The sequence below is a fragment of the Epinephelus moara genome, chromosome 21 (assembly GCF_006386435.1).
Source record: "Epinephelus moara isolate mb chromosome 21, YSFRI_EMoa_1.0, whole genome shotgun sequence".
Classification (NCBI taxonomy): domain Eukaryota; kingdom Metazoa; phylum Chordata; class Actinopteri; order Perciformes; family Serranidae; genus Epinephelus; species Epinephelus moara.
Genome location: NC_065526.1, coordinates 29,086,724 through 29,099,999, shown reverse-complemented (window position 1 = coordinate 29,099,999; position 13,276 = coordinate 29,086,724).

Genomic DNA, 13,276 nt, shown 5'->3' with positions numbered 1-13,276 from the left:
GGTACAACATACCAGCTAAATATTACCATTTAGATTAAAGCACTGCTGTGCAAAAGACTATTATTGGAGAAATGTTTTACTTGTTATAGCTGAAACTATGGCCTTGAGACTGCTGTCAAATACACCTCACTGCAAAGCAGACTCACACTGTTATCTGCATCCTCCATCCAGCTGCAGCCCTATATTCTTATTTTACCTTCCACTTAAAATAGAATTGCACAAAGTAATGCTGCCTTTCTGTCTAACATTGATGATGATGGCCTCCTGGCCCCCATGTGATGGCAGTGTGAGCATACAGAAGTCATGGGTCCTGACTGTGCAGAAAGGCCACTTAAAACATCTAGTGTCATCTAACACAATATACAAAATTAAGATGCAAAGGATCTGCCCAGTGTGAGTCGTATTTTTGTCTAAATGTTCTCCTTATTGTCAAAGTACAAATCTAATATTTAAAAACTGGGACTTAAATCTTGAATACAATAACACTGCCTTGTCTGATGTGAGTGTGGTCTCTGTGACAGTGGGCTCATATCTGGTCTTTTCTTTGACTGCCTGCTGGATGTTTGGTGATACAAATGCCTACATCATACTACATGACTTTTGCCCTTGTTTTCTGCTCAGTGACAGTTTTTGGAGACCCCTGACAAAAGCCCCAGATCAGAGGTAAATTAGTGCTGTGTGTGAACGATGCATCGCCGACACTCCCCAGATATCTATGGATTGAGGACAGAGACAAGGACTGAGGACCAAGGGCCTCTCCAAGGTGTATGTTTGTGAGGAAGAAAGAGAGGGTGACAGAGGAAGGGGAATGGAAGGTGGAAGGTGGACTATTGCATGCAATGTTTCTGTAAGTCATTAGCCTAATAACTTACTCAGAAGGCTGTTTGTCACTGTTTGATTTTTTCTCGCAAGCACCCCCTGTCCCCAGGCTGTCACATGTCACATGCTCCTAGTGAAAGGTCTTGTAGTGTGTGACACCCTGTTGCCAGTCAGTCATGTAGTGTGAAAACCACAACGACCTCAAGACTCCAGACACCTGGCAGGGAGATGCTGTCATGTTCCAGGGGGAGGCAAAGCCATTTCAACCTAGAAATACCTCAAATCTAATTTCAATTTCCCTTACAGTGATCATCTAATCTAATGTTTCCTGTTCAGAGAGTTTGGGTAGGTCACTCTGCTCTTTTTCACCATGATTTGGTGACGAAATTCAATTCAATAGCCTGTTTTGTTTCTATAGAAACCATGTGGGGACAGGAAAATGGCCAGGGAACAAACATGACCTCTTCTTCTACACTCCTTCTTTTGTCTTGCCATTCTTTTATGGCATTCTTTTGTAGCAGATTATTGTTTTACTCTGTAGTAGAGAATGCATGTTGATGAGGATAAACATTGGTCGTTCTTTTTCTTCTTTCTTTCCTCCTGGTGTCCGACTCTAAATCCCCCCAAAGAGCAACAGCGTGCCACTGGCTCTGTGTTTCTGTTATGTGTGTATGTGCCTCAGATGTGCCTTTAAATCTTTAGCCTCTTGGCAGAGTTTTCCACCCACGTTTCAGTTTTTTTGTTAATCATGTTGTCCCATGGAGGCTGCAAGTCTCTTTCATCCGGCATCAACAGCGGAAAGGTGGCAGATAAACAGCATGCAGCAATCTACTAAAGGCGATGTACAATCCAAATGACTGTACATAAAATGCAAAATCATTGTCGGTACACTCTGTATGAACAATCAAAAATAAGTATGCCCAACACAATAGTAGGATCAGAGGTTCAGATCTCATGCATTTAATGCTGGATTTCATATTTTGCCTGAAGTCAGTTTTATTTCCCTTTTGTAGTGTAAAAGAAATCTGTTTTTGTTAGTTAAGTCCTATGCTTGCTGTATTTTAAGCTGATAAATAAGATGGGAACCTGCAGTGAAAAACAACAAAATCCACTTCTTAAAGTTGAGGCAAGGTTGTTTTTCTGTCCAAATAACACTATAAAGGAACACTTCCAAAAAGTCTTTATATCGATATAGTAGCTGAAAATGAATTATTAATGAGCATTGTGATATAAATGTGATGTTGTTTCCAGATTGTGTTACTCTCTTGTTGACTTTATAAAATCAGTTTAAAACATTTTATGAAACATTTTCTTGACAGAGCTCTGAGTGTTGTGGGGAACAACACGTCTTATGGACTGTTGACTCACAGGGGTTAGCTTCTAAATGCAGGGACATATTTTGGTGCCTCATGGGCAATTAAATCAGGAGCCATATTATTATTAAAATTCAGCAATCATAAGAAGTCACAGTGGCTTCATTTACATACACTAATGTTCCTTTATTTTTCCAAATTTTAATTTGTTGTGGGTTATGTAGGCTGCATATTCTGTGTAGATATTCCACATTAGGCCTTCTTCTGAATGTAGCATTTTCTGATTTTAAGACATGTGGGATATGCTGGTATTATTCTGGTTTAAACAGCATTCCTTGGACACACAGCGCATTCAGAACATGTGTCTCAATTGGACTTATTACTGCAGTTTGTGACACGGGCCCACTTGCCTTGACATGGATACACTGTACACCAACCAACTTGCCAACAGTTTGCAAAGCTGGGGTAGAGATGCATTCCCAAAAGACAAGCCAACATTTCTCTTTGGAAGGCGAAACACACACCTTAACTCTTCCCCTTTGCCTCCCCACTGACAGAGATGTATGCAATATTGTATGCTTTCTCACCTCTGCTGCATACACAAGGTTGTTTAAAATCAAAAATAATTCAGAATCAGAAATATACTGCTAATATTAACATGCAATGGTCATTCCTGGCTCTGCAGCTGCATCTAAATTTGTCATCGAATTGTTGTCATAGTCTTTTTCCTTTAATGAAACTTTACCATCCTTTAATAAAACTAAAGCTATTAAAAACCCGTGAGAATGCACCAGAATGCAGTAATTTCTTAAAAAGGTTTTCTGGGGGAGGACATCCAGACCCCCCATCTTATTCCCCCCCCCCACATTTGGAAAGCTTCTGACGCCCCTGTCCCCTGCCAATTAACACTGTTAGCTCTGTTAGCACTGTTGTCTTGTTTAGCGCTTGTTTAGACATCTCATATGCTCTGAGTTTTCCAAAGAGCCCGTTTAATAAATAGTAAAATGAGGAAACGCTCAGCCATATTAAAAATAAACGAGCCAGTTAGAGAGGAAAAAAGAAAGGATAAAAATGGTCGGAGAAGACTGCAGTAGAACAGTAGAGGAGAGAGGACTGAAAGGACAAAAGAGCAACAGCGGAGGAGGAAAAGTGCACGAGGAGGAGGTGAGGAGAAGAGAAGAAGAGGCATGTTGACTCCAGCCCTCTCATTATAAAGGTCATTAGTGGTTCCTCTCCTCTGGCGGCTGATTAATAACATCATTTAGATCAAAAGGCCGCTTAACTCAAGACCTCCGAATTATAGTTTAGAGAAAATAAGGTCATCAGAGAGAGGCAGAGAGTTGTGAGGCAGCTCTCTCGCTGCAGTCAACACAACTTTCTGTCTGTAGTCTGCAGCTACATGATTTTTAAACAATTCATTGGAGTCTTTGTTAAACTCTAAAGCTTCAAAACTGAACAAATGTTTGTTTAGAAAGCAGCTGACTGCTCTTAAGTGCACTCAATATGGAGAAATAACAGACAGGAAGTGTTTTAATCTCTTTGTGTCATCTGAGCTGGAACCAGCCACTAATGAAACAACATCTAAAACGAGTCTGACTGATTCTCACCTCACTTCAGTTTGATTATTTATCCAGTCGCACCTTTTTCCTCTCGCCCCTCTGTCTTAACTTCATAAACCTGGCAGCACATTTGACGCTCTCTCTCTCTCATTCAGCGGTACACCTGGCTCAGTTTGAGTTTTAATCTCCCCTCTCGGCAGTCTTCATTATGTGTGTAATTGTCCTGTTTCTTTAGTGGCTGACTTTGCCTGCAGCTCAGAGAGCAGAACAGAGCTGCAGCCGGGTTGTTAATGACAGCAGAGAAGAGCCACAGAGTCAGACTGAAGGTTCAAGAGACTCACAGACAAAGTAACTGTTACCTGCTTCATTGATTTAATCAACCATAATAGACCGTGGTGGAAACAGATGTTTAAGTACGCTTTTTCATGTTGCCCTCCTGGATGCATGAGCACCACTGCCTGAGCGTATATTCCCATTAGATAAATCCTTTCTGCTGCAGCCAAAGCTAGTACTGTGCACATTATGCTTTGCATAAACAGAAACACAGCGATCACTTGTCACAGTCATGGGAGGGGACTTGACTTTCCCTCCTCTGTTGCGGCGGGGTACTCAGCTGTCTTCCAGAGACTGTGAGCCTCCCGTTCCACCTTGCTCAGGCATCCAGGACCCAGAGGTGTGTGGGCCAGGGAGGACAGCTGGCTGTGGGATCCTAGTGCAGGCCAAGCCTTCAGCCTGGCTTCCCTCCCTCCTCCTGGTATTCTGCTGGAGTACCAGAGGCATTAACCAAAAACTAAACCCAATTAAATGTATTTAACATAAAATTGCTGATACAGTGTACTTATTATTTTGTTATTTTCATTCTTTAAAAGTCACCTGAAAGTGGGAAACAAAGTCTCGGAAATTTTCTCTTTTTTTTTTGAGGTCTCAAGGTTGGCAAGTTTGATGGTAATCATGCTGTATCCGTGTGCTGTCGATTAGGATTGGTAGGAGTCAGGGTGAAGCCGAGGTGGTTTGAGGAAAGCAGCAAAACAACAGCAGTCCTCATCTTCCCACTGACTGCACATCCACTGTTCCCTCTCTCTTCTTCCTCTGGTTTCCTCCAGCTTCTCGTTTTCCTGCAGTTTCGTATTAGCTGGAGTTTTTCCTCACTGCTGTCTCAAAGGTTGGGTGTTAAGAAGCCCAGTTATTCTGGAGCGGATTTTAACAGCTGTACAAATAAACCCGAGCTGATCTGGAAGAGAGAGAGAGAGAGAGAAAGAGAGAGAGAGAAAGAGAGAGAGAGAAACAGCATGTGATGCAGCGGGTGGGGAGAAACCCTTCACATCATATTAGCAGCCAGTTCAGCTCTGTTTTCACTCTTCATCTGGGATTCTTGCCTTTCCCCACGCTCCTTTAACGCCTCAACAGTTATCAAATCATTAATCAAGCCTGTATCAAATCTACTCCCACAGAGCCCAGAGAGAGAGAGAGAGAGAGAGAGAAATGTGTGTGTGTGTGTGTGTGTGTGTGTGTGTGTGTGTGTGCTCTCTACCCTGCAGCTCTGAACAAAAAAAGGTCTTCATGTTGGGCCCTGGTGTTCAGAGCTCAAAGATTTCTCCGTAGGGGAAATGTTGTTAAATCATCTTAGACCGTGTGCGGAATTAAACATGACAGGGTTCCCATTTCTCAATACACAACAACAACAATAACAATAACAACAACAACAGCTTCTCTGTACTGAAAGGCTACTGAAAACCAGGATTCATGATGCTATGGCAAGTTATGACCTATAATTTAAAAACTGCTTAATTGTTCGCACAGTTTTATGTATTTCTTTGGAATTTTTTCACTTTTGTTCAGATGTTAATCTCTTTACACATAACTTGTCATTCTTTACTCTGTGTTTTAGATGTGTTTTATCAAAACTTTTCCAAGGTGCCAAGATTAATTCACGTGTAGGATTCCTTTGATGTTTGTCATCCAATGCATCATTAAAATCGGTAAAAACACAGAACAAAGCAGTTTCACATTACACTTCAATGTTTCTGTGACGCTGTTGTTGGAGATGGGCTGCTAGCCCAGCACCTGCTTATGACTCCTCACTTAAGATCTAGAAGTTCAGGAGGTTTTAACTTGGAACTGAGTTATCGGCAGTTCTTTCTTTTGGCTGCTAATTACTATTACCAATGGGAAAACATGCAAAGTTGTAATTGTAAATGTCCTTATCAAGAGCAAGTGTTTGGTTTGTTCGTTCTGGAACATGGCGGACTCTGCGAACAAGTACCAGCTCCTTATGTAGATATAAACAGCTCTTTCTAAGGTAATGAAAATACAACAATACTTATTCACAGGTGATTAAAGAAAACATACTGTAAAACTTCATTTAATAACCCCGGGCTCATATTTACTTAAATCACTGAACTCACCTAGTGTATATTTGGGACAGGCGTCTATATGGAGCAGGCCTTTAATTCCTTTCAAACAAAACTGTTGCTCAGCAAAGATGGGGAGTACAATCAAATCGTTTATTTAAACCAGTATGAATACTGTAAAAAAGTTAGGCTTCAGATAATAAATCACTTACTAGTCCATACCCATTGAGTACAGCATACCATACCATGACTTAGTCATACCAAAAATTAGAAAAAAACAACAACATTGGGCCACAGGGGGAGCCACAGCGATCGGTCGCATTTTAGCCATTTTGAAGCATTTTTCTGTTGTTATAGCGCCACCCAGTTGCCAATTAGAGTTAAATTTCTCCAGTCACCTTGAGGCGTCCTGTTCTACATATCTACCAAGTTTAGTAAAAATCCATATGGCGGTTAGGCCTAGATAAGAAATGAGCTCTCTAGCGCCCCCATTTTGTTTGATGGGGTCAATAATGGAGGGGTCCCCTCAGATTATGTGTGGTCATATGCCTACAAAGTTGCGTGGTGATGGGTGAAACCCTTGAGATGTTATACACCTTTATGTGATGAGCCACGCCCTCCGCAATATTCATTGCCTTATAGAAGCTCAGTTTTAGTAAGTTTTCCAACTTTTGCCAAGAGGGAACTTTAGATATTGGTCCCTAGATTATGTTCACCCAGTTTCATGCAGATCGGTCAAACTTCCTAGGAAGAGATCGATTTTAAGTGTTTCTCAAAAAATTCAAAATGGCGACCCTCTACCACCAAATTTCACATGGATTGACCAAGTCAGTGAGGAGAAAAACGTGGAACAGACACACGCACACACACACACACACACACACACACACACACACAAAAAGCTTGACAACCAGACCAGGCGTCTAATTGAGACAGGCTTTTATTTGTCAAAATGTGTAGCCACACTGGGCTAGTAAAAGAGACTGGGTGTGTAATTGGGACTAGGCGTTTAATTGAAGTTTCACTGTACTTATTATGTTATATTTCATTTCTGCCAATGTATCCCTCTAAATCCTACACATTGGAGCTTTACACATGTAATAAACAATTTTACATTCATATTGTTCCATATACTGTGACTAAAAATGCATACAAAGTAGGATCATCATTACATTGGTAATCCCTGACAACTGAGGTGCTGCAGTATATGAAACATGAAGGTTTGATTACTGACCTGTCGGGCCAGTTTCTCATTAAACAAGCCACCCAGTAAGCCAATTTAGAAAGATAATTCCTGCGATCCAAATTGCATACTTATACGTTCTGCAGCTGACCTTACAAAATACACACTGTTGCCTGCAGTATGCATACATGGGACACACTACTTTGTCAGAACATTGCACCTAGAACTTTGACCCTCTTGATCATATATCTGTTGCAGTCTGTAGCATGAAATTTGAAGTGAAAAGAAAAAGTATTTGATTTTGAACGCTGCACATCTTAATGTTATCACACAAAATGCCATTTGGGAGGTCAACCTGTGGAGCTCTGCTGCTGTTACTTTGCAATATATGTAGTTTTAACTTTGTGTCATTCTTATATGTCCTAGTGTTGTTGGTTATCTTTATGATTATTTTGTTCATTTAAACAATTCTTATTCTTATTAATACTTTCTGTTGGACTGGTCAGCAGTCACTTGAATGGGCTGTCATCCATCATCTCGGCTTCTGTCAGCTGCCAATCAGCTGTCATCTGGCGGCTCAGTCAATGTGGTGTATCATCCTCTGTGCAGAGGATTGTGGGTCAGAATAGCCAGAAACTGCAAATGCAACTGGAGTCAGAAGAACATCCTGGTGTTTTTGGCATACTGCACTTGATATACTTTGTTTTCGGACAAACTAACTATTTTTTTTTGGCACACTTATACTTACACATGATGGTAGTATGGGTTTTCAAACGCACGGTATATGTCCAATAGCAGTGAAGAAAATTCTTTAAACTTACAGTATGCCAACATCTGATTTTGGTCTTTTAGAAATAGTCTTTTTATATTCAGAGAAGGTGTGCTGTACTGCTGAAGACGTGCAGTTATAACTGTATTCAGGTGCTGTTATATTTACAAGTCTGCAGAGTTGACAGAAGGCAACTTGGCAAACAGAAATAAAGTTGTGCCCACATACTTTAGATGTTTCAATATTTGTCTGATGTTTTGTTGATTTTCCCCTCATCCAGAGAGAAAATATATTTTATTCAGCTGTGCTCCTCTGGTTGAAATTACTAATAAAAATACTTTGAACTCGAACAAGGTTTGCAAAGTGCAGTTATTTGTCAAGCAAACTTTTGCCAATTTGTGCTTTCTTTTAAATGACACCCTGACACCAAGGCCACACTTCCGAATACCACAAACAGTCATCTGTCTGCATGATAATTACGTGAGGGGAAAAAACAGGACAAGCCATGTATTAATGTGAACATTTTGACAACATTACAGCTGGCTCCCAGAGCTGAATCAGAAGGGGAAATGAGAAATGGTTTTTCTGCTCCTGACAGCCTGGGTGTCGTGTTAACTCGCTGTGTGTGGAAAGTGCCGCCCTTCAACAGACCACACAGACATTCACCACCAACATGACAGTGAACCAGAGCTCAAGCTAAAAAACATCTGTCAGCACAGCAACAAACAAACTCCCTCCCACTTCCACTTCAGCCTGTTACTGTGCCATCTCTGACTGGATGATGTTCCGAGCAAGAAGCTAAAATGGGAGATAATTATAAGCTTTGGTGTAATAATGGATACATAAAATCTCCAGCTGCTGACATCATCCTGCACAAATGGGAGGACATACTGTATGATTTCCAACAGAGGGAAGGGACTTACTGTATCTCATAAAACTGCAATGTAACTCCCCTTTAATCTACCACAAGATGAGGAAGATGAGAGAATTCTTTATTTATAATCATAGACTTGAGAAGTTTAAATCTAGAAATAATGTAATACATACATCTGAATCTGGCGCAGTTACTCTCATTGAGACAAAGTGCAGATCTATGTTTCTACAATGTAATCAAAGTCCTGTTTGAAGACTCACCTATAACCATTCATCAAGGAGGACGATGAAGGAAATAATCTCAATAACAACCAGGAACACATTCAAGTGTATTTTTTTTTTTAGTTTCCTTATCATCTTATGCAAGTGACCATCTGATATGCAACAAGATGAAAATTCACAAAGAAGAAATACATTAAGCAAGCTGTTAGTGGTGTGGCTGTGACAAAATGTTCCTCTTTAATCTGTTAGGGCTCCGTCACCACATCCTATTAGTGAGGAAATGGACATAAATGGTTCAATTATGGCTCTTTATGTGGAATTTAACACTTTAATGTCTGCGTGTCTGGAGAACTAAATGTCCCAGCGCATCTGCAGCATTTACAATACAATCAAGTACAATAATAACATGGAAATACATTATCTATTGAACATCATCCAAACAAAGTGACAACAATATCAACCTAAACATCTTATGGATTTACTTTTCTTGTCCTTTTAATGTTTATCTCTTCTTTTAGGAGTCCAGAAACACATCATGTCATGACTCAGGAAATGCAGGATTGGACTGTAATGCAGACAGAGCAGGCAGACAGGATGAGTTCAGTGATTTAATGCCAAAGTGAAGGTAAATAGGCTTACAGGCAGGCAGGTACAGGTAACAGAAGCTGGAGAGCAAAAAACACTAGGCATGAGAGTAACATCGCAACTGTGACAAAATGGCGAGGAATGAGTGAAAATGGGCCGATTATATAGAGCAGGGCAGTGTGGGGAAAGTGGAAACAAGTGAGCATGTGGACAAGGGAGTCAGGTGACTGGAGGAGGTGGAGAAGTGTGAGGGCATCTAGTGGACAGGTATGGAATCGCAATGAAATAGGTTTGAAGAAGTGAGACTGTGACCTGAGGGAGAGACAGAGAGGCAGAATTTAATGTCACTGCATTTTAGAGGGGAACATTGTGCTTTTTACTCCAATACATTTATTTGACAGCACCCTCTGTGTTCGTCAGACCACAAATGAGACAATAATTAGCTAGGTAATGTTAGCCACCCTACTGTCTCTTCACCTTGCTCTCCGCTGCTGTAGACTGCTTCCCTTGGAGGAGAGTGGGCAGCAGCTTGGAAGACGAAACTTTGGTCAACAACTGTAGAGGCTGGAATTTGTTACCAACTAGCTGGTGGTCAGTGCTGGGTCTGACCTGTTGATCTGGCCGGGAGTTGGGATGTCCGTTCCACTGGAGCTGGGGTTTGCGCCAGCTGGATTCACGTTGTAGCAGTCGCTAACTGAGGTTGTGTCTGTCAGAGGGACAGCTGCTGCCCACTCTTCTTCTGGCAAAATAGGGTTTAGTGGCAGAGTGTGAGGCGGAGGACACACCATGGTTTGAATGTTAGCCAGGCCTACATAAACACAAACTTCTTAGCCACTGAATCAGATTTTCACCAAAGGGACATGCACTTGCATCTGCATTTGTAGAGCAGTTAATAAAAACATCCTCTCTCTGATAGAAAGGTCAGCTATCCAACCTTTCAGGATGTAAAGAAAATTCCTAAATAAAACAAAAAATGCTAATAAAGTAAGTGGCCTACCTTAGCTTTAATAACAGGTGTATTTTACCCATGTATTTTATCTATATTTTTCTTTCTGATGACTCACAGTGGATCGTGTGCATTGACAGGACATTATACCATTATCGTTTTTAATATCCATTTCAGCTCTTTTGTACTGATTGTTAATCTCATTTTATTCATAAAAGAGCAAAAAACCCAACTCATGTAACTGCAGCCACTGATGTGTCTGAAAAAATGTATCACTGTAGGTAGACAGATCTCAGGTGTTTTCACGCAAACACAATGACTGCCCTGCTCCTGGCTTCATCAGCGGCTCATCAAAGGATTAGATGACTGAGATTCGACCTTGATAAACATCAGAGAGAGAGACGGGGAGTAAATTTGTGTGCACGATATCCCCGAGGAGCTCCATTCAGCAGCTGAACACACAGCTCCAGTGTCCCGTCTCAGTTCATTGACCTCCTGCCAGCTGATGAAACCTACTCGCTCTTTTATTTCCACACAGACACCTGGAAGGCTGATGTGTCGGACAAAAACAGCCTTTATCCCTCTCCTTCTGTCTCTCCTTTTTCCCTGTTGCTCTTTCAGTCTGTCCATGCTGGAATACATTACATGGAAGTTGGCTGATTGTCCCAAACATCTCTTTTTTAGTCTCATAGCTTTGTCTCGCCTTCTCTTATTACCTTCCACTATTTCCTTTATCTTTTTTGCTCTTGGTTGAAGCACATTATTGTACCTTACAGCAGCTTGAATACACTGAAAGCCTTTGTGTCTCCTTGAGGTGGTTGTAGCCCCGATTGTGTTCACCAGGAAGAGTTGAAATACACCTTAACACACATGGGGGAACATAAGTCATCAATCTGGATAAAAAAGAACTCTTACATGTGTGTTTTAATGTGTTTTAAAATGTATTACAGGGTAGTGCCGGATCATTTTTGTAAACAGCGGCTGCGGCTCAGAGGTAGAGCGGGTTTTCCACTAATCTAAAGATCAGTGGATCGATCCCAGGCTCTTCCAGTCCGCATGTTGAAGTATCTTTGAGCAAGATACTGAACCCCGATGCTCCCGATGGCTGTTCCATCAGTGTGTGAGTTTGTTAGAACTAAGTAGCAGGTGGCACTTTGTACGGTAGTCTGAGCCACCAGTGTATGAGTATGGGTGAATGTGACTCGTAGTGTAAAAAGCGCTTTGAGTGGTTGGAAGACTAGAAAGGTGCTATACACGTGCAGGTCCATTTACCATTTAAGTCCCTGCCTCCATCACTGACAGAACTGCTATTTTTCTAAAAGTTGAATTTGACCATTGTGCTGGTGAAATCAGTCTTCTAATATCTACGTATTTGAAAAGGACAAGTTGTGTAGGCTAATTATGTGGCAGTACTTCTCAAAAAGTTTCTAGGATTATAATTATGATTTATTATCACTTACCACTTCTGGTAGATTAGACATTTTACAAAAAGTTTAAGAATTATTGTTAAAGGGACGGTTCACCCCCAAAGTCAAAAATCCTCTCATCTGTAGTGCTATTTATCAGTCTAGATTGTTTCTGTGTGAGTTGATGAGTATTGGAGTTATCTGCTGTAAAGATGTCTGCCATCTCTCCAGTATAATAGAACTAGATGGCACCTGGGTTGTGGCGCTCAAAGCGCCAAAACAATACATTTGAAAAACTCAATTGCAATGTCTCTTTCCAGCAATAACGACCTGGTTACTCAAGATAATCTACAGATCCTGTTGTGAGTAGTTTCATGTAGTAGCTATTTTCTTTCTACAAGCTATACCTACCAACCTTATCACCGTGCAGAAGGAAGTGTGCATCTACTGCTAGCTCACCTAGCACCACTGAGCTGGCTAATGTTACAGCTCGGCGGAGGAGGACGCCATTAATATTTACATCTCACGCTGTCACGAGCAGGAGCCTCTTGACAACAAGTAGATTGAAGCATTTCACACAGGCTATTTAGGTGTTTCTACCGACCAAAAGGACATTCCTAGCTAGGGGCATGGAGATGGGAAAATTCATTAAGAGTCACAAAATATAAAAGATCAAAAGGCTTAAATATGTTGCATTGAAAAGGTTCTGCACTAAGCTGGTTTAAATCTTATTTATCTGATCGTTTTCAGTTTGATCACGTTCATAATGAATCATCCTTACGTACTAAAGTTTGTTTTGGAGTTCCGCAAGGTTCTGTGCTCGGACCAATCCTATTTACTCTATATATGCTTCCTTTAGGTAACATCATTAGAAATCACTCTGTAAATTTCCATTGTTATGTGGATGATACAGTTGTTTTTATCTATGAAGCCAGAAGAAAGTAATCAATTAACTAAACTTCATAATTGCCTTAAAGACAAAAAAAACCTGGATGAGCACCAATTTCCTGATGTTAAATTCAGAGTTCAAAGTTATTGTTCTTGGCCCCAAACAACTCAGAGACTCTTTATCTGATGACATAGTTTCTCTAGATGGCATTGCTCTGGCCTCTAGCACTACCGTAAGAAACCTCGGAGTAATATTTGATCAAGATTTGTCTTTTAATTCTCATTTAAAACAAACCTCACGGACTGCATTTTTTCATCTGCGTAATATTGCGAAAATTAGGCCTATCCTGACCCGAAAAGAT